Below are 23,627 nucleotides of genomic sequence, written 5' to 3'. Positions count from 1 at the left end.
TGAGCACTTACTGTGTGCAGAGCACTGTACTAGTGCATGGGAAGTACAAGTTGGTAACATATAATCCCCATTTATCTTAATCTTTATTTTAACCAGTCTTAATCCCCATTTTACAGATGAGGTAACTGAGGCACTGAGAAGTTAAATGATTTGCCCAAGTTAAGTGACTAGCCTGAGCCCCATGTGGAACAGGGATTGTGTCCAACCTGCCTAAATTACACGGATAGAGCATGGGCCTGGGCATCAGAAGGTCAACGGTTCTAATCCCAGCTCTGCCACGTGTGTTATGTGACCTTGGAATTGTACTTTCCAAGTGCTTAGTACAGTGCTCTGCACACAGTAAGTGATTAATAAATACAATTGAATGAATGAAGGGAGGGAGAACAGGGTAGGAAAATGAGAGGTTAGTCCAGGAAGTAAGGATGCATCATCACCTCCTCCAAAACCTCCAATTTCTCTGGGATTGCCATCAACAAGCACTCCTTACCACTGGATTTGAGTTGCTCCCAAAGCAATCTCCTCATCCATCCACTCCCTTCTTCTGTTACCCTTCAGCTTTCCCTCTTCAATCCCAAGTACACCTAACTTTACTTCCATTTGACTCTCCTCCCTCCAATGCTTTGCATTCCTGCGTGAAAGTCCCTTATTCCTCAAATGTATCAAACCCCGCCTTTAGTCCTCCTGAAAAGCCACTTCCTCAAAAGGCAGTCCCCATTTAATTCTCACAAACCTGGTCATGTCATTTTGTATGTATTTCTACATATTTATTACTCTATTTTATTTGGACATACTTGCTGTATTTACTAAAGCACTTAGTACAGTGCTCTGCACACAGTAAGCGCTCAATAAATGCAATTGAATGAATTTATTTTATTAATATGTGTATATTGCTCTAATTCTATTTATTCTGATAGTATTGACACCTGCACTTGTTTTGTTTTGTTGTCTGTCTCCCCCTTCTAGACTGCGACCCCTATGTTGGGTAGGGACTGCCTCTGTATGTTGCCAACTTGTCTTTCCCAAGCGCTTAGTACAGTGCTCTGCACACAGTAAGCATTCAATAAAAACTACTGAATGAATGAATAGGTTGCCAATTTGTACTTCCCAAGCACTCCGCACACAGTAAGCGCTCAATAAGTATGATTGAATGAATGAATATTAAATCAGCTGACCATGGTTTAGTGGATAATACATGGGTCTGAGAGTTAGAAAACCTGGATTCTCATCCCAGATCTCCCACTAATGTCTCGCAAGTGCAACAGTCGTGTGTCTGATCTGATTAGTGTGACTCTATCCTAGTGTTTGACAGATAGTACTTAATGGATAACATCATTTAATTGCTTCTTTTCATTTTTATCACCTGTATTCATGGCTCCTCAGCCTTGTAATTTGGGCGCCCTGCTCCCTCTTCGGATTGCAATCTCCCCCAGGGCACAGGTGACATCAATTTATATTTTACCTCTCTAAAGTCCTTCTAGACTGTGAGCCCGTCACTGGGTAGGGACTGTCTCTATGGACTTGTACTTCCCAAATGCTTAGTACAGTGCTCTGCACACAGTAAGTGCTCAATAAATACGATTGAATGCATAAAGGCCAAATGCATTACCCTGCACACACTGGAACCACAATAAATGCAGCTGTTGCTCTATTAATTATAATAATGATGGCATTTGTTAAGTGCTTACTATGTGCAAAGCTCTATTGTAAGCACTGGGGGGGATACAAGGTGAGCAGGTTGTCCCATGTGGGGCTCACATTCTTAATCCCCATTTTACAGATGAGGGAACTGAGGCTCAGAGAAGTGAAGTGACTTGCCCAAGGTCACACAGCTTGGTGGAGATGGGATTAGAACCCATGACCTCTGACTCCCAAGCCCGGGCTCTTTCCACTGAGCCATGCTGCTTAGACTGTGAGCTCATTGTTGGGTAGGGACTGTCTCTATATGTTGCCAACTTGTACTTCCCAAGCGCTTAGTACAGTGCTCTGCACACAGTAAGTGCTCAATAAATGTGATTGAATGAATCCATAGCTTCTTAATATAAATTGCATTTATTGAGCGATTATTGTGTGCGGAGCATTGTGCTTAATTGTGGGAAGGCAATGTGTCATATATTTTACTTTCCAAGCACTTAGTACAGTGCTCTGCACACAATTATCAATAAATATGATTGATTGAATGAATGAATGAATAATTGCTCAATAAATACGATTTATTTATATTAAGAAGCTACAGATTCATTCATTCACTCAATCATATTGAGCGCTTACTGTGTGCAGAGCACTGTACTAAGTGCTTGGGAGAGTAAAATATACAACGCATTCCTTTCCCATAGTGAGTTTGTAGCCCCTATAACTTTTGCTAGGCTATATTGTATTCTCCCAAACACTTCATCAATCGTATTTATTGAGCGCTTACTATGTGCAGAGCACTGTACTAAGCGCTTGGGAAGTACAAATTGGCAACATATAGAGACAGTCCCTACCCAACAGTGGGCTCACAGTCTAAAACACTTAGTACAGTGCTCTGCACACAATAAGCACTCGGTAAATACGATTGAAGGAATGAATGAATTTTTTTTACATGGTTGTCACGGGAGCATGTGATAAGGATCTGATACTCTTTTTTTTTTTTCCCCATGAAAGATTTTCTTGAGAAAATTGGTAGAGCCAGAGGAAACAGCAACGGATGTTCTGAGAGGGTAAAAGTTTCGTTTGGAAACCGGGGGTGAATCATTTGTTTTAAGTTCTGATCATATCAAGATGTGGGATACTTGTTTTTTGTGGGTTTTTAAAAAAATTATTATTCAAGATGCTGGAAGGCGAAAAAAAAAAACCCAATAAAACCCCCAAACCAACGACATGGAAAGTTGTAGCAACGTAAAAAAAAAAAAATTACGGAGAACTACAAACACCAGACTGCAGTCTCCCCATCTGCCACCCAAGGTACATTTCCCTTGGGGGTTGGCGGCCCAGCAGAGAGGAGGAGGAGAAGGAAATATCCTCCTTGGCATGGGGAAGATAAAAGATGGAAGGGAAGCAGTGTGGCCTAGTGGATACAACACACTCCTGGGAGTCCTAAAAACCTGCATTCTAATCTATTTGTCTGCTGTGTGAACCTGGGCAAGTCACATCACTTCTCTGGGCCTCAGTTCCTTCATCTGTAAAATGAGAAATAAACCCATCAGCCCCATGTGGCACAGGGATTGTGTCCAACCTACCTAAATTACATAGATTAGTGGGTAGAGCCTGGGCCTCAGAAGGTCAAGGGTTCTAATCCCACTCTGCCGCATGTGTTTTGTGACCTTGGGCAAGTCGCTCCACTTCTATGGGCCTCAGTTATCTCATCTGTGGAATGGGGATTAAGACTGTGAGCTCCAAAGGGGACAGGGATTATGTCCAACCTGACTGTATCTACCCCTGTGCTTAGAGCAGTGTGGTAATAAAAATATAGACTGTGAGCCCACTGTTGGGTAGGGACCATCTCTATATATTGCAACTTGTACTTCCCAAGCGCTTAGTACAGTGCTCTGCACACAATAAACGCTCAATAAATGCGATTAATGAATGAATGACTGGCATTTATTAAGCATTTACTATGTGCAAAGCATTGTTCTAAGCACTGGGGAGGTTACAAGGTGATCAGGTTGTCCCACAGCGGGCTCACAGTCAATCCCCATTTTACAGCTGAGGTAACTGAGGCCCAGAGAAGTGAAGTGACTTGCCCAAAGTCACACAGCTGACAATTGGCAGAGTGGGGATTTGAACCCATGACCACTGACTCCAAAGCCCATCTTCTTTCCGCTGAGCCACGCAGCTTCTCTTAGTGTTACTTACAAGCACATAGTAAGCACTCAACAAGTACCATTATCATTATTATTATCTACCCCAGTGCTTACAACAGTGCTTGGCACACATAGTAAGTGCTTAACAAATACCATCATTATAATTTTCATCTTCCCCAGTGCTTAGAACAGTGCCTGCCACATAGTAAGTACTTAACAAATATCATTATTATTATCATCTACCCCAGCACTTAGAACAGTGCTTGGCACATAGTGTTTAACAAGTACCATCATCACCATCATTATTACTATTATTTACCCGAGTGCTGAGAACAGTGCCTGCCCCCAGTAAGCACTTAACAAGTATCCTAATTATTATTATTGTCATCATTATCTGCCCCAGCTCTGAGAACAGTGCTTGCCTAGTAGTAAGGGCTTAACAAGTATCTTAATTATTATTATCATGTGCCCCAGCGCTTAGAACAGTGCCTGCCCCCTAATAAGTGTTTAACAAGTATCCTAATTATCATCTGTCCCAGCGCTTAGAACAGTGCCTGCCCCCTAGTAAGCGCTTAACTGTATATGTTGTCAACTTGTACTTCCCAAGCACTTAGTACAGTGCTCTGCACACAGCAAGCGCTCAATAAATACGATTGATTGATTGATTAACAAGTATCCTAATTATTATCATTATCTGCCCCAGCATTTAAAACAGTGCCTGCCCCTTTAGTAAGCACTCAACAAGTATCTTAATCATTATTATGTGTCCCAGGGCTTAGAACAGTGCCTGCCCCCTGGTAAGCATTTAACAAGTATCCTAATTATTATCATTATCTGCCCCAGCACTTAAAACAGTGCCTGCCCCCTTAGTAAGTGCTCAACAAGTATCTTAAGCATTATTATGCATCCCAGCTCTTAGAACACTGCCTGCCCCCACTGAATGCTTAACAAGTATCCTAATTATAATTATTATCATTATCTACTCCAGCACTTAAAACAGTGCCTGCCATCTACAAAGCGCTTAAGTATCTAATCATTAAGATACTTACAAAACATAAGCACTTAGTACAGTGCTCTGCACACAGTAAGTGCTCAATAAATATGATTGATGATGATTATTAGGTGCCCCAGCGTTTAGAACAGTGCCTGCCCCCTAGTAAGTGCTTAACAAGTAACCCAATTATTATTATCATCTGCCCCAGCACTGAGAACAGTGCCTGCCATGTAGTAAGTGCTTAACAAGTATCATAATCATTATTAGGTGCCCCAGCGATTAGAACAGTGCCTGCTCCCTCGTAATTATTAATAATGTAATAATGGCATTTGTTAAGCGCTTATTATGTGCAAAGCACTGTTCTAAGCGCTGGGGGGGATACAAGGTGATCAGGTTGTCCCACGTGGGGCTCACAGTCTTAATCCTCATTTTACAGATGAGGGAACTCAGAGAAGTGAAGTGACTTGCCCAAGGTCACATAGCAGACATGTGGCAGAGTCGGAATTCGAACCCATGACCTCTGACTCCCAAGCCCGGGATCTTTCCACTGAGCCACGCTGCTTCTCTAACAAGTAATCCTTAACAAGTATCCTAATTATTCTGATTATCATCATCTGTCCCAGCACTTAAAACAGTGCCTGCTCCCAGTAATCAGTTAACAAGTATCCTAATCATTATAATAATAATAATTTTGGTATTAAGCGCTCACTACGTGCAAAGCACTGTTCTAAGCCCTGGGGAGGATACAAGGTGATCAGGTTGTCCCACATGGGGCTCACAATCTTAATCCCCATTTTCCAGATGAGGTAACTGAGGCCCAGAAGTGATTTACCCAAAGTCACACAGCTGATTCATTCATTCATTTAATCGTATTTATTGAGCATGTATGTGTTGGCAACATCTAGAGACGGTCCCTACCCAACAGTGGGCTCACAGTCTAGAAGGGGGAGACAGAGGACAAAACATATTAACAAAATAAAATAAATAGAATAAATATGTACAGATAAAATAAATAAATAGAGTAATAAATACGTACAAACGTATATACATATCTACAGGTACTCTACCAACCTCGGCTACGGGATGGAGAGTCAAGCAGAGGCATATCCATTATAAAATTTTACTAGCACATTTTCTCACTTGATTCACTGTTACTGTTAAGCACTTTCATTCATTCATTCATTCATTCATTCAATCGTATTTATTGAGTGTTTACTGTGTGCAGAGCACTGTACTAAGCGCTTGGGAAGTACAAGTTGGCAACATCTAGAGACGGTCCCTACCCAACAGTGGGCTCACTGTCTAGGAGGGGGAGACAGACAACAAAACATATTAACAAAATAGAATAAATATTTACAGATAAAATAGAGTAATAAATACGTATAAACATATATACATATATACAGGCATTAACTAAATAGAATAAATATTTTCAGATAAAATACATAGAATAATAAATACGTACAAACATATATACATATATGCAGGTACTCTACCAACCCCGGCTACGGGATGGAGAGTCAAGCAGAGGCATAACCATTAACAAATTTTACTAGCACATTTTCTCACTTGATTCACTGTTACTGTTAAGCACTTTCATTCATTCATTCATTCAATCGCATTTATTGAGCGATTACTGTGTGCAGAGCACTGTACTAAGCGCTTGGGAAGTCCAAGTTGGCAACATCTAGAGACGGTCCCTACCCAACAGTGGGCTCACAGTCTAGGAGGGGGAGACAGAGAACAACACAAAACATATTAACAAAATAAAATAAATAGAATAAATATTTACAGATTAAATAAATAAATAGAGTAATAAATACGTACAAACATATATTCATATATACAGGTACTCTACCAGCCTTGGCTACGGGATGGAGAGTCAAGCAGAGGCATATCCATTAAGAAATTTTACTAGCACATTTTCTCACTTGATTCACTGTTACTGTTAAGCACTTTCATTCATTCATTCAATCGTATTTATTGAGCGCTTACTATGTGCAGAGCACTGTAATAATAATAATAATAACAGATAGCATTTATTAAGCGCTTACCATGTGCCAAGCACTGTTCTAAGCGCTGGGGAGATTACAAAGCGATCAGGTTGTCCCACAGGGGGCTCACAATCTTAATCCCCATTTTACAGATGAGGGAACTGAGGCCCAGAGAAGTGAAGTGACTTGCCCAAGGTCACACAAGCTGACAAGTGGCGGAGCTTGGGAAGCCCAAGTTGGCAACCTCTAGAGACGGTCCCTACCCATCAGCGGGCTCACAGTCTAGAAGGGGGAGACAGAGAACAGCACAAAACATAAGCGCTTAGTACAGTGCTCTGCACATAGTAAGCGCTCAATAAATACGATTGATGATGATTAACCAAATAAAATAAATACGTACAAATAAAATGCTGATGTAGCGGAGCAGGGATTAGAACCCATGACCTCTGACTCTCAAGCCCGGGCTCTTTCCACCGAGCCACGCTGCTTCTCTACTCTGTGCCCCAGCCCTTCACAAATTCCATTTTTTTTCTTTTTTAGAAGAGGGAGACTGGAGTTGCTTTTTCAATTATGCTTATGATTTTTTCCTGCGGAGGTCGGCCTCGCTCCATGAGGTCTGGGGAGGAAGGAGGAGGGGGAGAGGGCGGGGAGGAGGAGGAGGAGATTTGGTCCTAGGCCCGGCCCCTCTGATTGATGGGGCTGCAGGCTGGTCCCCGCCCGGCCCCGCTCCCCCCTTCCTCCTCGCCCGCTCCCATGGGGGCCTTCGGACCTTGGGAGGACCCTGGCAGCCGCAGCAGCAGCAGTAGTAGTCGTTTTCCTCCCCGACAGTGAGAGGGACAAGGGGTCCCCAGCAGAGCAGAGCAGGACAGGACTGGCCCGACCCGACCCGGCCCGGCCCGGCCCGGCCGCCCCATCCGGATGGCGTAGTCCGCCTCCACTTCCTCCCGGCCCCCTGGACCATCCCAGCATCGCAGCTGCCCACCCAACACCCTGCTGCCGAGGTAGGTGCCCCCTCCCCATCCTGACCCCCCGGTGGGACCACCCCCATTCTCCCCTCCCCCTCCCAGCCAGCCCTCCTGGACCTCCCGGTTCAATCAATCAATCGTATTTGTTGAGCGCTTACTGTGTGCAGAGCACTGGACTAAGCGCTTGGGAAGTACAAGTCGGCAGGTTCCCTCTGCCCCCTTTTCTTTTTCTCCTCCCTTCCTTGGGCTCACCCCCATTCTCCCCCTCCCTCTCCCACCTAGCCCCCAGTTGCAGGGAGTTTGCCCCCTCTACCCCCCTTTCTTTTTCTCCTTTATTCCTTGGGATCACCCCCATCCTCCCCTCCCCATAGTTAGCTCCCCTGGGCTCCCCAGTTGCAGGGGGTTTGTCCTCTCTGCCCCCCTTTTCCTCCTTTCCTTGGTTGGGACCATCTCCATTCTCCACCCCCAACTAGCCTCCCTGGACCCCCCAGTTGCAGGGGGTTTGCTTCCTCTGCTCCCCTTTCTTTCTTTTCCTCCTCCCTTCCTTTGGATCACCCCTATTCTCTCTTCCCCCTAACTAGTCCCCCTGGAACTCCCAGTTGCAGGGCGTCTGTTCCCTCTGCCCCCCTTTCTTTTCCTAGGTTGGGACCACCCGCATCCTTCCCTCCCCCCAACTAGCCCCCTGGGCCCCCCAGTTGTAGGGGGTTCGCCCTCTCTGCCCCCCTTTTTCTGTTTTCCTTGGTTGGGACCACCTCCATCCTCCCCTCCTCCCAACTAGCCCCCCCTGGACCTCCTAGTTGCAAGGGGTTTGCTCCCTCTGCCCCCCTTTCTTTTCCTCCTCCCTTCCATGGGATCACCCCCATTCTCTCCTCCCCCTCCCAGCTAGCCCCTCTGGACCCCCCAGTTGCAGGGGGTTTGCCCCCTCTGCCCCCCTTTCTTTTCCTCCTTCCTTGGGATCACCCCCATTCTCCCCTCCCCCTAACTAGCCCCCTGGACCCTCCCAGTTAAAAAGGATTTGCCCTCTCTGACCCTCTTTTCCTCTTCCCTTGGGTGGGACCACTTCCATCCTCCACTCCCCCCAGGTACCCCCCGGACCCCCTAGTTGCAAGGGGTTCTAATCCCGGCTCCGCCACTTGTCGCCTGTGTGACTTTGGGCAAGTCACTTAACTTCTCTGTGCCTCAGTTCCCTCATCTGGAAAATGGGGATTAAGATTGTGAGCCCCACGTGGGACAACCTGATCACCTTGCATCCCACCCCAGCGCTTTGAACAGTGCTTTGTATATAGTAAGCGCTTAACAAATACCAAAAAAAGGGGTTTGTTCCCTTTTCCCCCCTTTCTTTATCTCCTCCTCCCTTTCTTGGCTTGCCCATCCAGGACTGCCCTGCCTGCCCTCTCCCTCCTGGGCAAGGAGGAGCTGGAAGCGGGGGGCACCTGGGTTTCCAAAAGGCAACATTCATTCATTCAATCATTTATTGAGCACTTACTGCGTGCAGAGCACTGTACTAAGCGCTTGGGAAGCACAAGTTGGCAACATATAGAGACCGTCCCTACCCAACAGCGGGCTCACAGTCTAGAAGGGGGGACACTGGCCCTAGCCGGGCTCCAGGTGCCTTTGGAGAGCGCAGGGCCAAAGCGGTGAGAGGTGGGGGATTCCTGGGTCAGGCCGGGGGTCGACTTGAGGGCAGGCAGCTGTTTTGTGTGGGCCGGCTGGGCTGCGGGATGACCCCTGAGGTTTTTTTCCAGCTGCATGCTGCGCTTCCACCCTGGAGGCTGCTGTGTGTCTATGTGTGCGTGTATGCGATGTGCACTGCTCCTCCACATGTCTGCTGGGTGACCTTGGGTAAGTCGCTCCACTTCTCTGAGTCCCAGTTCCTTCATCTGGAAAATGGGGAGCTCCACCTGGGACAGGGACTGTTGTCCAACCTGATTTGCTTCTTGGATCCACCCCAGGGCTTGGCACTCATTAAGCGCTTAAATACCCCAATTACTATTTGCACCCTCTGTTCATCCCTCCCTCACCCCCACAGCATATAATCGTATTTATTGAGCGCTTACTTTGTGCAGAGCACTGTCCTGCGTGCTTGGGAGAGTGCAATATGACAGACATTCTCTGGCAACATGAGTTTAATTATTAACGATAATGATAGTATTTGTTAAGCGCTTACTATGTGCCAGGCACTGTTCTAAGCGCTGGAGTACTTCAACTTGTAATAATAATAATGGCATTTATTAAGTGCTTACTATGTGCAAAGCACTGTTCTAAGCACTGGGGAGGTTACAAGGTGATCAGGTTGTCCCACGGGGGGCTCACAGTCTTAATCCCCATTTTACAGATGCGGTAACTGAGGCACAGAGAAGTTAAGTAACTTGCCCAGAGTCACACAGCTGACAATTGGTGGAGCTGGGATTCGAACCCCTGACCTCTGACTCCAAAGCCCATGCTCTTTCCACTGAGCCATGCTGCTTCCCACTTGTACTTCCCAAGCGCTTAGTACAGTGCTCTGCACACAGTAAGCGCTTAATAAATATGATTGAATGAATGGAGTAGATACAAGGTAATCAGGTTGTCCCCTGTGGGGCTCACAGTCTCAATGTCCATTTTACGGATGAGGTAACAGTGGCGCAGAAAAGTCGAGAGTCTTGCCCAAAGGGAATCGGCAGACAAGTGGCGGAGCCAGGATTAGAATCCACGCCCTCTGACTCCCAAACCCCTGTTCTTTCCACTGAGCCATGCTGCTTTAGTCCTAGGCTGTGCATCCATAATTTATACATAATATAATTTATATAGGATTTATACATAATGCATAATTTATATAGGATTTATATATAACATGCATAATTTATATAGGTACGTATACATTATTTATATTAATATTTATGAATATCGATTCTCCTCCCACCCCAGACTCTAAGCTCCTTGTTGGGCAGGAAATGTGTTCACCAACTCGGTTGTATTTTACTCTCCCAAGCACTTAATACAGTGCTCTGTAGACGGTAAGCACTCAATAAAAATAGTTGACAGACAATAATTTTGGTACTTGTTAAGTTCTTATTATGTGCCAAGCACTGTTCTGAACACTGGGGTGGATACAAGTGAATCAAGTCAGACACAGTCCCTGTCCCACTTAATAATGATGGTAATTGGTGAGCGCTTACTATAGGTCAAGAACTGTTTGCAGCGCTGGGGTAGATAGCTAGTCAGGTTGGACATAGTCCCTGCCCTACGTGGGGCTCACAGTCTTAATCTCCGTTTTCCAGATGAGGTAACTGAGGCACAGTGAAGTGACTTACCCAAGGTCACACAGCGGACACGTGGTGGAACTGGGATTAGGTTCTTCTGGCCGCAGGCTCGTGCGCTCTCCGTTAGCCACGCTGAAGAGGTTGTGCGCCTTTCTGAATTTCCTCACATGGCCTCGGAAACCTCACTGCAGCCTTTCCCCTCTCCTTGCTTGTCTATGTTGTGACTGCTTGCGGCCCTCTTGCTGAGGTTTCGTTCTAGCATTTACTGAGCACTTTCCGTGGGCAGAACACCGAACTAATCATTTGGGAAAGTACGATTGAGTTGGTAGACAAATTCACCACACTCCCTTTTCAGTCTAACTGGGGGGAAGGCGGGGAGACAGACATTAAAATAAATTAAAGGGCTTACTATGTGTAGAACACTGTACTGAGCATTTGAGAGTGCAGTACAGCAGAGTTGGCAGACACGTTCCCTGTCCACTATGAGCTTGCAGCTTAGAGGGAGAGGTAGACATTAATAAATTAGAACATTTAATTGCAGGTGCTGTGGGTGAGTTAAGTGTCCAAGTGCTTAGGGGGTGACAGACCCAAGGGCCCAAATGCATAGGCATGATAAAATGGTGGGGAGATGAGGTGAATCGGAGAGGGCTTCCTGGAGGAGGTGTGATTTTTTTAAAGTAGGTCTTTGAAGATGGGGAGAAGAGTGGTCAGATATAAATTGAGAGGGAGTTCCAGGTAGGAGGGTGGTTGTGAACCCCTTAGGATGTTCTTTTGGGGACAGATTTTCCATCCCTCATTAGCCAACGCTTTTCCCATCAGGGCTAGTGGATATATCAGTTTTCCTTCTTCACCGTCTCCGTCATCCGCTCAGCCTGACCTTGGATGTGATGAGATTCACCAAAAGGACAAGAGACCTGCAGGCATCTCTTGTTCTCATTACAACTGCAAGGGGTGTAAGTGGAATTTGCCCTGGTTTATAGGTTCACTCGTTACCCTGAGCCGTCTTGATGGAAAAGTGGCATTGAAACCATTTTATCTAGAAAACGAGCGTTCCCGATGGTTGATTCCTAGTTAGTGAAATAGTCGAAATGATTCTTGCCACAGTGGGATCAGTAGAATCACTTTCTTGGCAGAACTATAGTTGTACTCAGGCGCTGATGGGCTGAAGAATTTAGAAAGAGGAAAGTTTCCTCCGGTCCCCAAGGATAATAGTTGCAGGTGTCTCTGAACCTGCAAAGATGAAACTCTGGGGACACAGGTTTCAGGATTTATTCCTTAAATCTAATCATTTTGGCGAGGAGGGAATTTTGGCTGAACTTGGTTATGAAATCAGCCACTGGCTCATTAAATAGAACCAGATAAACCTGTGCACTTGGATTCAGGTTGAAGGGGAAGTAAATTCATGGCCCTTTTCATAATGTATGTTTTCTGAAGGCTTCAGCAATACGAAGACCATGCTTGTGGTTTTTCTCCAAATAGTAATAACCCGGAGCAGGCTGTGTTATGAAGTATTTTGGGGTTTAGGTGAGGTACTTTTATGCTTGTGTAAATAGCTAATCTAATGATATTATCTACCCCTCCTTCCCACATATGTCTCTTTACCCAGTCTTATTTTGTGACTGGTGATTAGAATCATTTTAAAGCTTAACTTTTTTGGTTTTATTCTCTTAAGGCGACTCAGTTGTTAATATCTGTCACTGTTTTTCAGACATAGTCAATATTTAATTTTCTTAGGAAACAGCTTGAGGTTGGCATAGGCGGAAGAGCAGTAATTTGAACCCCCTTAAGGGCTATTAAAATAAAATTCACTTCATTCCTTTTGTTAGCCAAGAGGATGTTGCTGTGTCTCTTTGAATTCCCAGTTTTTTGGCATTAATTCTGCATTGTCTAGCATTTTAAGGCCTCGATGTATTTTTTTTTTTTTTTTTGCCTGCCAGTTTAAAGGTGACAAATGTCAGATTCATTTTTCCTGTTATGATGGCACATGAAATGATCAGGATAACTCTCTTAGTAAATGCAAGCCCCGCAACTTTAACTTCTGTGTAGACATGCAAAAAAATTATATATATATATATATATATATTTTTTTTTTTTTTTGATCACTAGCAATTTAAGGGAGGATCAGATCTTGGGAATTGTGAGCTTCAATGTTAACCAGCAGGGGGAACTACAAAACATTAAAGTTGCTGTTTTAAATAGAAAGCTTGTACACATTACAAAGTAATTGGAAAAATAATGGGCATCATTAGGTGAGGTAACAGACTGTTGCTATAAAGTCCCATTTGAGTCTACACTTCAAAATAAGGTCCTGGAGGGTAGGGATTTTATCTTTTTCAGTGTCAGGAATGCAGTGAATACTTACGTTCAAGAATAGTGATCATTATGTAACCAGAAAATAGCCCAAATACTGAGTTTATGACCAGTGTCATCATAATGATGGTGTCTGTCAAAGGCTGTGCTAAGCACTGAGGTAGATATAAGTGAGGCAGATCAGATACATTCTTATTCCCACACGGCACTCTCATTCTAAGGGAGAACAGGTATTTTAAATCCATTGTACTGGTGAGGGGCAGAGAGGCACAGAGAAGTTAAGTGACTTCCCCAGGATCACTCAGCAGGCAAGTGGCAGATCTGAGAGAATTAATCCAGTTTCCTAACTTGCAGTCCTTTTCTCATTCCACTAGGTCATGCTACCTCCTTTTATTATTTCATATGCGCTCACTGTGTTTTTATTGAACATTATTTCCAGCTAGACGTTCTGCTATCCTTCAGGATTAAAAATGTATTTAGAGTCACCAAATTAGGATAAGATTGTCAGGACTTCCACTGCAGATACTCATTTTTTAAGGGTTATAACTACGAAATTCTCTTCTGTTTCCAGTATTTGGAATTAAAGTAATTGTTTGGAAAAAAAATGAGGTTCAACTTTTCTTAAATTCTAGGACTTGTTATAGGCAAGTCCGGTTAGATGTTTGGGGATCAGAAGGAATTGATTCTGGAAGGAAAAATTATAATATTCCATTTTGCTCTGCCTTGTCTTCCTCTTTGCTCTCTTCTCCGCTATAGGTTCGATAGTAGTGAGGTAATTCCCAGGAAAGAGTAGATTGAATAAAGTGTTTCCCTTTCAGCCTTGAATGATTATCACTTGAACAGGGGCAGGGGGAGAGAGGGAGAAAGAGAGAGGGGAAAAAATAGGGAAGCAACATTGTCTAGGGGATAGAGCGGGGTTCTGGTAGTAATAAGGACTTGAGTTCTAATCCAAGCTCCAACATTCATCTGCTGTGTGACCTTAGGTAAGTCTTCTCTTCTCTGTGCTTCAGTTACCTTGTCTGTGAAATGGGGATTAAGACCGTGAGCCCCATATGGGAGATGGGGTGTAGTCTAACCGGATTAGTTTGTAGCTACCCTGGAGTACAGTGCCAGGCACATACAAGGGCTTAACAAATACCATTTAAAAAAATATATGTAGAATAGTGGATTGGCTGGTCTGGATTGCTTGAAAGAGGAGTCAAAGAAAACTAGTGTCCCGTTAAAGCAGTTAATGTAGACAGTAAGTTTTTAACTGATTTAGTCTTCTGACATCAGATCTGGCTGGGCTGCATCTTGTAAAAGTCAGGTGCTAATTAGCTAATTTTACAAGGTAAGTAGTCTCGCCTGCCTACATATTCGAGGACAGAATTGGAATTGAGGTAATAGGAAGATTTTAAATATTCTTAAATTATTAGAGGTGATTGCTCCTGATTTCTTTAGTACCAAGGTAATGACCAATTTCCAGGGATCATAAATCTTTAAGGGAGGTCGGAATTTAAATTTATCATAAAGGACAGTACGGTTGAAAGATTACAGTTTCACCGTATTACTTTTGCCAATAATATTTTGCCTGGAGTGACTATGCCTGTTAAGTTAATAATTTCTAAGTCGTGTAGTTCATTAGACTATTTTGAAAAACTTCGTTCCCACGTGGCTTCATGTTACTTAGTCAATAAGTTGTTACTGCCAGTCATTACTTAATTGGTGACTTTTTTTTGCCTTTAGTATTTTTCAAGCAGTTTGTTTTAAATGTCACGGGCAATGATTATCTTTTAACAAATTCCTTTGAAACAGTGGTTGTAAAATATTAAAGCATTTTACCTCTTTTTGAAAGAAATATAATTAGGCAACAGCAAATTAAAAGTGGATTTAAGAATCTGAAATTTAAAATGCTTATGCGGAACTTAAATCCCACAAACTCTAAAGGTAGTAATACTAGCAGCGGTAAATCATGAAGTATGATACCATGTCTGTTTGTAAAAAAAAAAATGAGTTTATGCTGCTTCAGTGAATTTTATTACATTCAGATATATCATTGTTTTGGGGCCATAACATTAGGTTGGGTGTTTCTTCTTTATGAGATGTCAGCTCATAGTGCGATATTTTTTTGTCATACATGATAGTTTTCATCTGATAGGGTTACAATGACTTTTCAGGTACCTTGTATAGAATGTTCTCAATTAGCCTTTTGTGTCAAACTGACCCATATCCATGCATCTTTGAAGGGATTAACAGTAGAGACCTGAATGCATTTTGGGGGCCTTCAAGGTTTTCATATTGTCTCCGGTTAAGTAACTCTTTCTAAAATCTGATAAAATCTCTGAAAAAGGCCTCTGAGTTTTATGTTTCACTGCATGCAAAGTCCTTGAAGCATAAACTCAGTATAGCAAAGTGTTTTCACTCCCAGGCAAGGTCAGTGAGCTTATAGACGGGAATCAATACTAAGCAGACACTTAACCCCAAAATTAATTTCATAAGGTCCACATCTGTCCCTCTCAGACTGTTTGAATCTCACCTGTTCAAGAAAACTATAGCTGGGGATGAAGGCAGTATTGTAAGCACCTTAAAGAGAGGGATTGAGTCTTTTCAGCGTTTGGTCTACTGTGGCAATGTACTCCGGGTTCTAAGTAAATAATGGTAAATAATAACAATAATCCAACCTGCAGATCCTTTTGAGAAGCAACATGGCCTAAGAATAATGCTGGTATTAAGCGCTTACTAAATGCCAGGCACTGTACTAAGCACGGGGAAGGCTACAGGCAAATCGAGTTGGACACAGCCCCTGTCCCATGAGAGGCTCACAGTTTCAATCCCCATTTTACAGATGAGGTAACTGAGGCACAGAGAAGTAAAGTGACTTGAGAAGCAGCGTGGCGCAGTGGAAAGAGCACGGGCTTGGGAGTCAGAAGTCGTGGGTTTGAATCCTGGCTCCACCACTTGTCAGCAGTGTGACCTTGGGCAAGCCACTTAACTTCTCCGTGCCTCAGTTACCTCATTTGTAAAATGGGGATTAAGACTGTGAGCCCCACGTGGGACAACCTGATCACCTTGTATCCCCCTCCCCAGCTCTTAGAACAGTGCTTTGCACATAGTAAGCGCTTAACAAATACTAAAAAAAGTCACAAAACAGAAAAGTGCTTTGCACATAGTAAGTGCTTAATAAATGCCATTATTATTATTATTATTATTAAGTGAAGCAGCAGTGACTTTGGGCAAGTCACTTCAGTTCTCTGTGCCTCAGTTCCCTCATCTGTAAAATGGGGATGAAGACTGTGAGCCCCGCCATGGGACAACCTGATCACCTTGTAACCTCCCCAGCGCTTAGAACAGTGCTTTGCACATAGTAAGCGCTTAATAAATGCCATCATTATTATTATTATTATTAAAAGTGTCAGAGCTGGGATTAGAACCCATGACCTTCTGAATCCCAGGCCAGTGCTCTATCCATTATGCCATCTTGCTTCCCTAATGGATAAAGCACAGGTCTGGGAGTGAGAAACTCATGGGTTCTAATCCCGGCTCTGCTATATCTGCTGTGTGACCTTGGGCAAGTCACTTCACTTCTCTGGGCCTCAATTCCCTCATCTGTAAAATGGGGATAGGGACTGCGTCCAGCCCCATTATCTTGTATCTTCCCCAACACTTAGAACAATGTCTGATGCATATTAAGCGCCTAACAAATACTACAATTATTTATTTATTTTGTCCTAATTCTGATATAATTGTCTTCTTTCCTCCCCTTCCTACTCTTTTTTTTTTTTTTTTACATTCTTCCTTGTCCTCGGTTATGAGTTTAAGAAGAAACTTCATAGGCTTCCCTCAGTTTATTGGACAATTCATGCTGACAGCAGTGGGATTTCAGTGCACAGGTCAAAGGGACACATTTTCAGGGGGAAAAAATGCATCTGCTCTTTTGACATTCAAGGAATGTTGACAGAATTCACTTTGATATGCTGAGGGTCAAGCTTGTGGATATAAGATTATTGATCTACTGTTGTGCAAGAGCCAATTTGAAAGATCAGCTCATGGGCGAGGGTCTTAATTCTTATAGACTGGAGTCCTTGAGTCTTTCCACTGACCAAGTGTGTTCGGGAGTTTAATTTTGAGACCCATCGGAAGATGTAATTGCCCAAATTGACAATGTCAGCGTTCTTTAAATCGCAGTAGCTGCATTTTCTGTGTTTTTTACCCAGCTTTAGTGTTGTTACCTCAGAAAATACTGCGTTTCAATATTGTAACAGCGTCATTTGCATTGTTGTTGAGTTAATCGAGTTTTAGATCTACATAAATGGCTTTTAATAATTGAGAAAACATTAGTACCCAAAGCACTCACACTAGTATTAAGTGATATTATTGCATTAATTTGTTTTTATAGTAAATTGGACTGAAATTTGGGCCAAGTAAAAACAATTTCTTTCTCCCAGAGGGACAACAGAAACATTCAGAAAATAGAGGTTTATTTGACTTTAAAGCTTCTGGGATAGGAGTGCAAACAACTTTGATGTTATACACTGAATATGCTTATATATCAGTTGTATCATTTATTACAAGTTTTGCCTTATTGTATATGTGTCTTTTAACAACACGTGTCTCATTTTGTTAGATTAGACCCTGGGTAGTAAATTGTCAAGCACATGTATAAAATATGATAAATACAACTGAATAATTGAATAATAAATGTGATTGAGTATAGGTAAAACTCATCTGAGGGGAAGTACCTTTGACTCACTTCATTATTTTGTTTTGTTGTTCCTTTAGGCCTATCCTTATAAGATGTGTGGGAGAAGTTTCCTAACTCAGAAATGTGCCTAAACTGCAGTCCTTAATTTTTTTTTAAATGATTCCTGCCCCAAACAGGGGTCCCAGAGTCTAACTAGGAGGAAAAATTTATTTTTTATGGTATTTGTTACACACTTCCTATGTGTCAAGCTCTGGGGTAGATATAGGTTAATTAGGTCAGACGCAGTCCCTGTCCCATGAGGGGCTCACATTCTGGTGAACTCAAATTCTATTCTTTATAATATTTTCTCTTAGGCAATCAATCATTTATTGAGTGCTTACTGTGTGCCGAGCACTGTATTAAGAGCTTGTGAGAGAACAAAAACAATACAGCAGACACATGCCCTGCCCACAGAGAGCTTACAGTCTGGAGGGGGAGACAGACATTAATATAAATAATAATTTATTTATTCACCCCTTAGCCCCACAGCCTATAAATATTAATATAAATATAATATATATTATATTTATGGTGATAGTGAATAAAGGGTACAAATCAGGGTGTTGCAGAAGGGAGTGGGAGTTATATGTACATATTTAGTATTCCATTTATTTTGTTAATGATGTGCATCTAGCTTTACTTCTATTTACTTCTGTTGTCAAGATAACACCTGTCCACATGTTTTGTTGTCTGTCTCCCCCTTCTAGACTGTGAGCCTGTTGTTGGATAGGGACCGTCTCTATATGTTGCCAACTTGTACTTCCCAAGCACTTAGTACAGTGCCCTGCACACAGTAAGCGCTCAATAGATGATTGATTGATTTAGTATTCTATTTATTTTGTTAATGATGTGCATCTAGCTTTACTTCTATTTACTTCTATTGTCAAGATGACACCTGTCCACATGTTTTGTTTTGTTGTCTGTCTCCCCCTTCTAGACTGTGAGCCCGTTGTTGGATAGGGACCATCTCTATATGGTGTCAACTTGTACTTCCCAAGCGCTTAGTACAGTGCTCTGCACACAGTAAGCGCTCAATAAATATGATTGATTGATTGATTGAGAATTCTATTTATTTTGTTAATGATGTGCATCTAGCTTTACTTCTAGTTACTTCTATTGTCAAGATGACACCTGTCCACATGTTTTGTTTTGTTGTCTGTCTCCCCCTTCTAGACTGTGAGCCCGTTGTTGGATAGGGACCGTCTCTGTATGTTGCCAACTTGTGCTTTCCAAGCGCTTAGTACAGTGCTCTGCACACAGTAAGTGCTCAATAAATAAAAATTTTTAAAAAAATGAGGGCTTAGGGAAGGCCTCTTGGAGGAGATGTGACTTCAATAAGGCTTTGAAGGTGGGGAGAGTGACTGTCAGATGGGAAGAGGGAGGGAGTTATGAAAATTGAGGCACAGGTAAATTGAACCCAAGGTCACACATCAGTCAAGTGGCAGAGATGGGATTAGAATCCTGGTCCTCTGACTCTCAGGCCTGTGCTGCTTCCCTAACTCCTCTGACCACCACCTTTAAGACTTCACATGCTGGGCAGGTTTCGTTTACCTAAAGCCAAGTCTGACCTGTTTGATAGGCTCAAACCTCCCATTACTTTGGCAAATTGCAGGTGTGATATTAGCTCAAGTGTTGTTTGAACTTCACCCTATTAAAAGGACTCAGGAACTCTTTGAGGAGGCATTTGTTTAAAATAGTTATAATAATACTATGTGCCAAGCTCAGTGGAAAGAGCACAGGCTTTGGAGTCAGAGGTCAGGGGTTCAAATCCGGGCTCCGCCAACTTCTCTGTGCCTCAGTTACCTCATCTGTAAATGGGGATGAAGACTGTGAGCCCCACGTGGGACACCCTGATCATCTTGTAACCTCCCCAGCGCTTAGAATAGTGCTTTGCACATAGTAAGTGCTTAATGAATGCCACCATTATTATTATTATTATTCTGAGTACTGGGGGGAGAGGCAAGATAATCTGGGGGACACAGTCTCTGTTTCCCATGGGGCTCACAGTCTGAGAGCCTTATTAAGAATAATTTTTTTAGACTGTGAGCCCACTGTTGGGTAGGGACTGTCTCTATATGTTGCCAACTTGTACTTCCCAAGCGCTTAGTACAGTGCTCTGCACACAGTAAGCGCTCAATAAATACGATTGATGATGAAGAATTAACCTGTCTTGGATTCCATGATGACCTCTCTGAAAGTGCTTCAACATACATTACTGTTCTTGACCTGTGGAATTGTAAAAACAATTGAAAACATGTCTAATTGTCAACCTTAACAGAAGTCTTCGCTATGTTGGTCCAAGTAGGAAGCTCTTCCTTTAAGTGATTGCTAGACTAGAGAGATGGACTGGATTCCTGCCAGGTAATGATTAAGCGCTTAGTACAGTACACTGCACACAGTAAATGCTCAATAAATACGATTGAATGAATAATCTCAAACTTGTTTGGATTGGAAGTGCCGGCAACATTGGCAGAGCGGCTGAAGGCTAACAGTCCTGCTTTTCTCCGTAATAATGATGGTACTTGTTAAGTGCTTACTGTGTGTTAAATACTCACCAAATTCAATGCCATTACTAATCTTTTAAAATGATAATAAAAAAACCCTTATCTTTTTAAAAATAAGAAAAGCATTTCTGGATAGAGAGCATTTTTTTTTTCTGGGCTCTACTCATATGTCTGTGTCATTTTGAATAACCCAGCCCGCTGTTGGATAGGGACCATCTCTATATTTTGCCAACTTGTACTTCCCAAGCTCTTAGTACAGTGCTGTGCACACAGTAAGCATTCAATAAATATGATTGAAAGAATGAATGAACCCAGTCTGCCAACAAAACAATTACATACTCGATTACCTGGTATATAGTAATCGTATACATACATACATACAGGTACTCTACCAGCCCCGGCTACGGGATGGAGAGTCAAGCAGAGGCATACCATTAACAAATTTTACTAGCACATTTTCTCACTTGATTCACTGTTACTGTTAAGCACTTTCATTCATTCATTCATTCATTCCTTCATTCAATCGTATTTATTGAGCGCTTACTGTGTGCAGAGCACTGTACTAAGTGCTTGGGAAGTACAAGTTGGCAACATATAGAGACGGTCCCTATCCAACAATGGGCTCACAGTCTAGAAGGGGGAGACAGACGACAAAACATATTAACTAAATAAAATAAATAGAATAAATATGTACAAGTAAAATAAGTAGAGTAATAAGTATGTATAAACATATATACATATATACAGGTATATATATGTATATATACATATATGCATACCATTATTATTATTATTATTAACTAGCAGGCATGATTGTTACCCTAAGAGAGTTGACTGCCTCTGTCTCTTAATGAAGTATGGTGTTTGTTAAGCACTTACTATGTGCCCAGCACTGTTCCAAGTGCTGTGTTCTAATCCTGACTCTGCCATTTGTTTGTTGTGTGGCCTTGGGCAAGTCACTTCACTTCTCTGGGCCTCAGTTACTTCATCTGTAAAATGGGGATTGGGACTAGGAGTCCTAAGTGGGACAGGGACTGTGTCCAACCCGATTTGCTTTTACCCACCCCAGTGCTTAGTAAAGTGCCTGGCACATAGCAAGCGCTTAAATACCGCAATTATTATTAATTCGAGACTGGTTCGTTTCTACTAGCCACCTTACAGTGTATGCTGCTGGGCCAGAGAATATGGGTGTCTCGGCACAAATCATGATCACTCCTACAGAAAGAGATCAAGTATGTACCCTGATGTCATTCATTCATTCAGTCATATTTATTGAGCGCTTACAGTGTGCAGAGCACTGTACTAAGCGCTTGGGAAGTACAAGTCGGCAACATAGAGAGACGGTCCCTACCCAACAACGGGCTCACAGTCTAAAAGGGGAAGACAGACAACAGAACAAAATGTGGACAGGTGTCAAGTCATCAGAACAAAATTGTTGGAGCTTTCCTCTCAACTGTTTAGTGATTGAGCAGTACTTACCTGTGAGAGGGCCCAGAAAAGGTGCTCTAGTAATAATAATAATAATAATAATAATGATGGTGTTTATCAAGAGCTTACTATGTGCAAAGCACTGTTCTAAGCGCTGGGGAGGTTACAAGGTGATCAAGTTGTCCCACGGGGGGCTCACAGTCTTAATCCCCACTTTACAGATGAGGGAACTGAGGCGCAGTGAAGTGACTTGCCCAAAGTCACACAACTGACAAGTGTATATATGTATATATGGTTGTACATATTTATTACTCTATTTATTTACTTATTTATTTATTTTACTTGTACATTTCTATCCTATTTATTTTATTTTGTTGGTATGTTTGGTTCTGTTCTCTGTCTCCCCCTTTTAGACTGTGAGCCCACTGTTGGGTAGGGACTGTCTCTATGTGTTGCCAATTTGTACTTCCCAAGCGCTTAGTACAGTGCTCTGCACATAGTAAGCGCTCAATAAATACGATTGATTGATTGATTGATTGACAAGTGGTGGAGCCGGGATATGAACCCGTGACCTCGGACTCCAAAGCCCGGGCTCTTTCCACTGAGCCACGCTGCTTCTAGTGTGGCCTATTGGATAGAGCACGGGCCTGGGAATCAGGAAGACCTGAGTCCTAATACCGACTCTGCCAACTTGTCAGCTGTGTGACCTTGGGCAAGCCGTTTAACTTCTCTGGGCCTCAGTGACTTCATCTGGAAAATGGGGGTTAAAGCTGTGGACCCCCATGTGGGACAGGGACCGTTTCCAACCTGAGAATCTTGTATCTTCTCCACCACTTAGAACAGTGCCTGGCACACAGTAAGTGCTTAACAAATACTATAAAAAGTATATATGATTGATTGGTATGACATTTTATTATGTTCTGTTCAATTCAAATATTTGCCCTGCTGGTTATTTTTCTGCTGCATTTTAGCATAATGAAAATTTTCCTGATAGTTTTTTCTCTTTTTCCTCTCTGTAGAACCTTCTTATCGTATTGGTTCAGTAACATGAATTGGTGAAGTGATGGCTCTGCAAGGTTACAAAGACTCAGTCCTGGAAATTTAGTCAGTTAGTCATATTTATTGAGCACTAAGTGCTTGGAAGAGTACAATATAATAATAATAATGACGATATTTGTCAAGCCCTTACTATGTGCAAAGCACTGTTCTAAGTGCTTGGGGGATACAAGGTGATCAGGTTGTCCCACGTGGGGCTTACAGTCTTAATCCCCATTTTACGGATGAGGGAACTGAGGCACAGAGAAGTGAAGTGACTTGCCCACTTAATAATAGATAAATAATAGAGACATTCCATGCTCAAAGGGGAGGTTTCCTATGAAAATAGATTCACTTGGGCATCTACTTAAACCACCTCTCACTTCTTTTCCCCCACTAAAAAAAAAAAGCAAACCAGTCTTATTCATGAGCTCTTACTGATTACAGAGAACTGTACTGAGCATTTGGGAGAATGCAATATAGCAGACACATTCCTTGCCCACAGCGAGCTCACAATCTAGAGGGGAAGGCAGAAATTAATATAAATAAACTACAGATATTTACATTCGTAAGTGCTGTGGGGATGGGATGGGGCTGTATATATGTTTGTACAGATTTATTACTCTATTTTTCTTGTACATATTTACTATTCT

The 23,627-nt window shown here is 42.6% G+C and overlaps 1 protein-coding gene across 1 annotated transcript in view; it reads left to right on the top strand.

Annotated features, from left to right (window-relative positions):
• Nucleotides 1-7,531: 7,531 nt before the first annotated feature.
• The window catches only part of TGFBR3 (transforming growth factor beta receptor 3), a 323,588-nt gene continuing 307,492 nt past the window's right edge, over nt 7,532-23,627 (top strand). Inside the window, exon 1 of the mRNA XM_038744742.1 lies at nt 7,532-7,771. The gene's annotated coding sequence lies outside the window, so the exon portion shown is untranslated. The remainder of the gene's footprint in view (nt 7,772-23,627) is intronic.

This window comes from Tachyglossus aculeatus, chromosome 4 (genome assembly GCF_015852505.1).
Source record: "Tachyglossus aculeatus isolate mTacAcu1 chromosome 4, mTacAcu1.pri, whole genome shotgun sequence".
In the NCBI taxonomy this organism is placed as follows: domain Eukaryota; kingdom Metazoa; phylum Chordata; class Mammalia; order Monotremata; family Tachyglossidae; genus Tachyglossus; species Tachyglossus aculeatus.
This window is presented reverse-complemented; position numbering and strand designations above follow the sequence as displayed.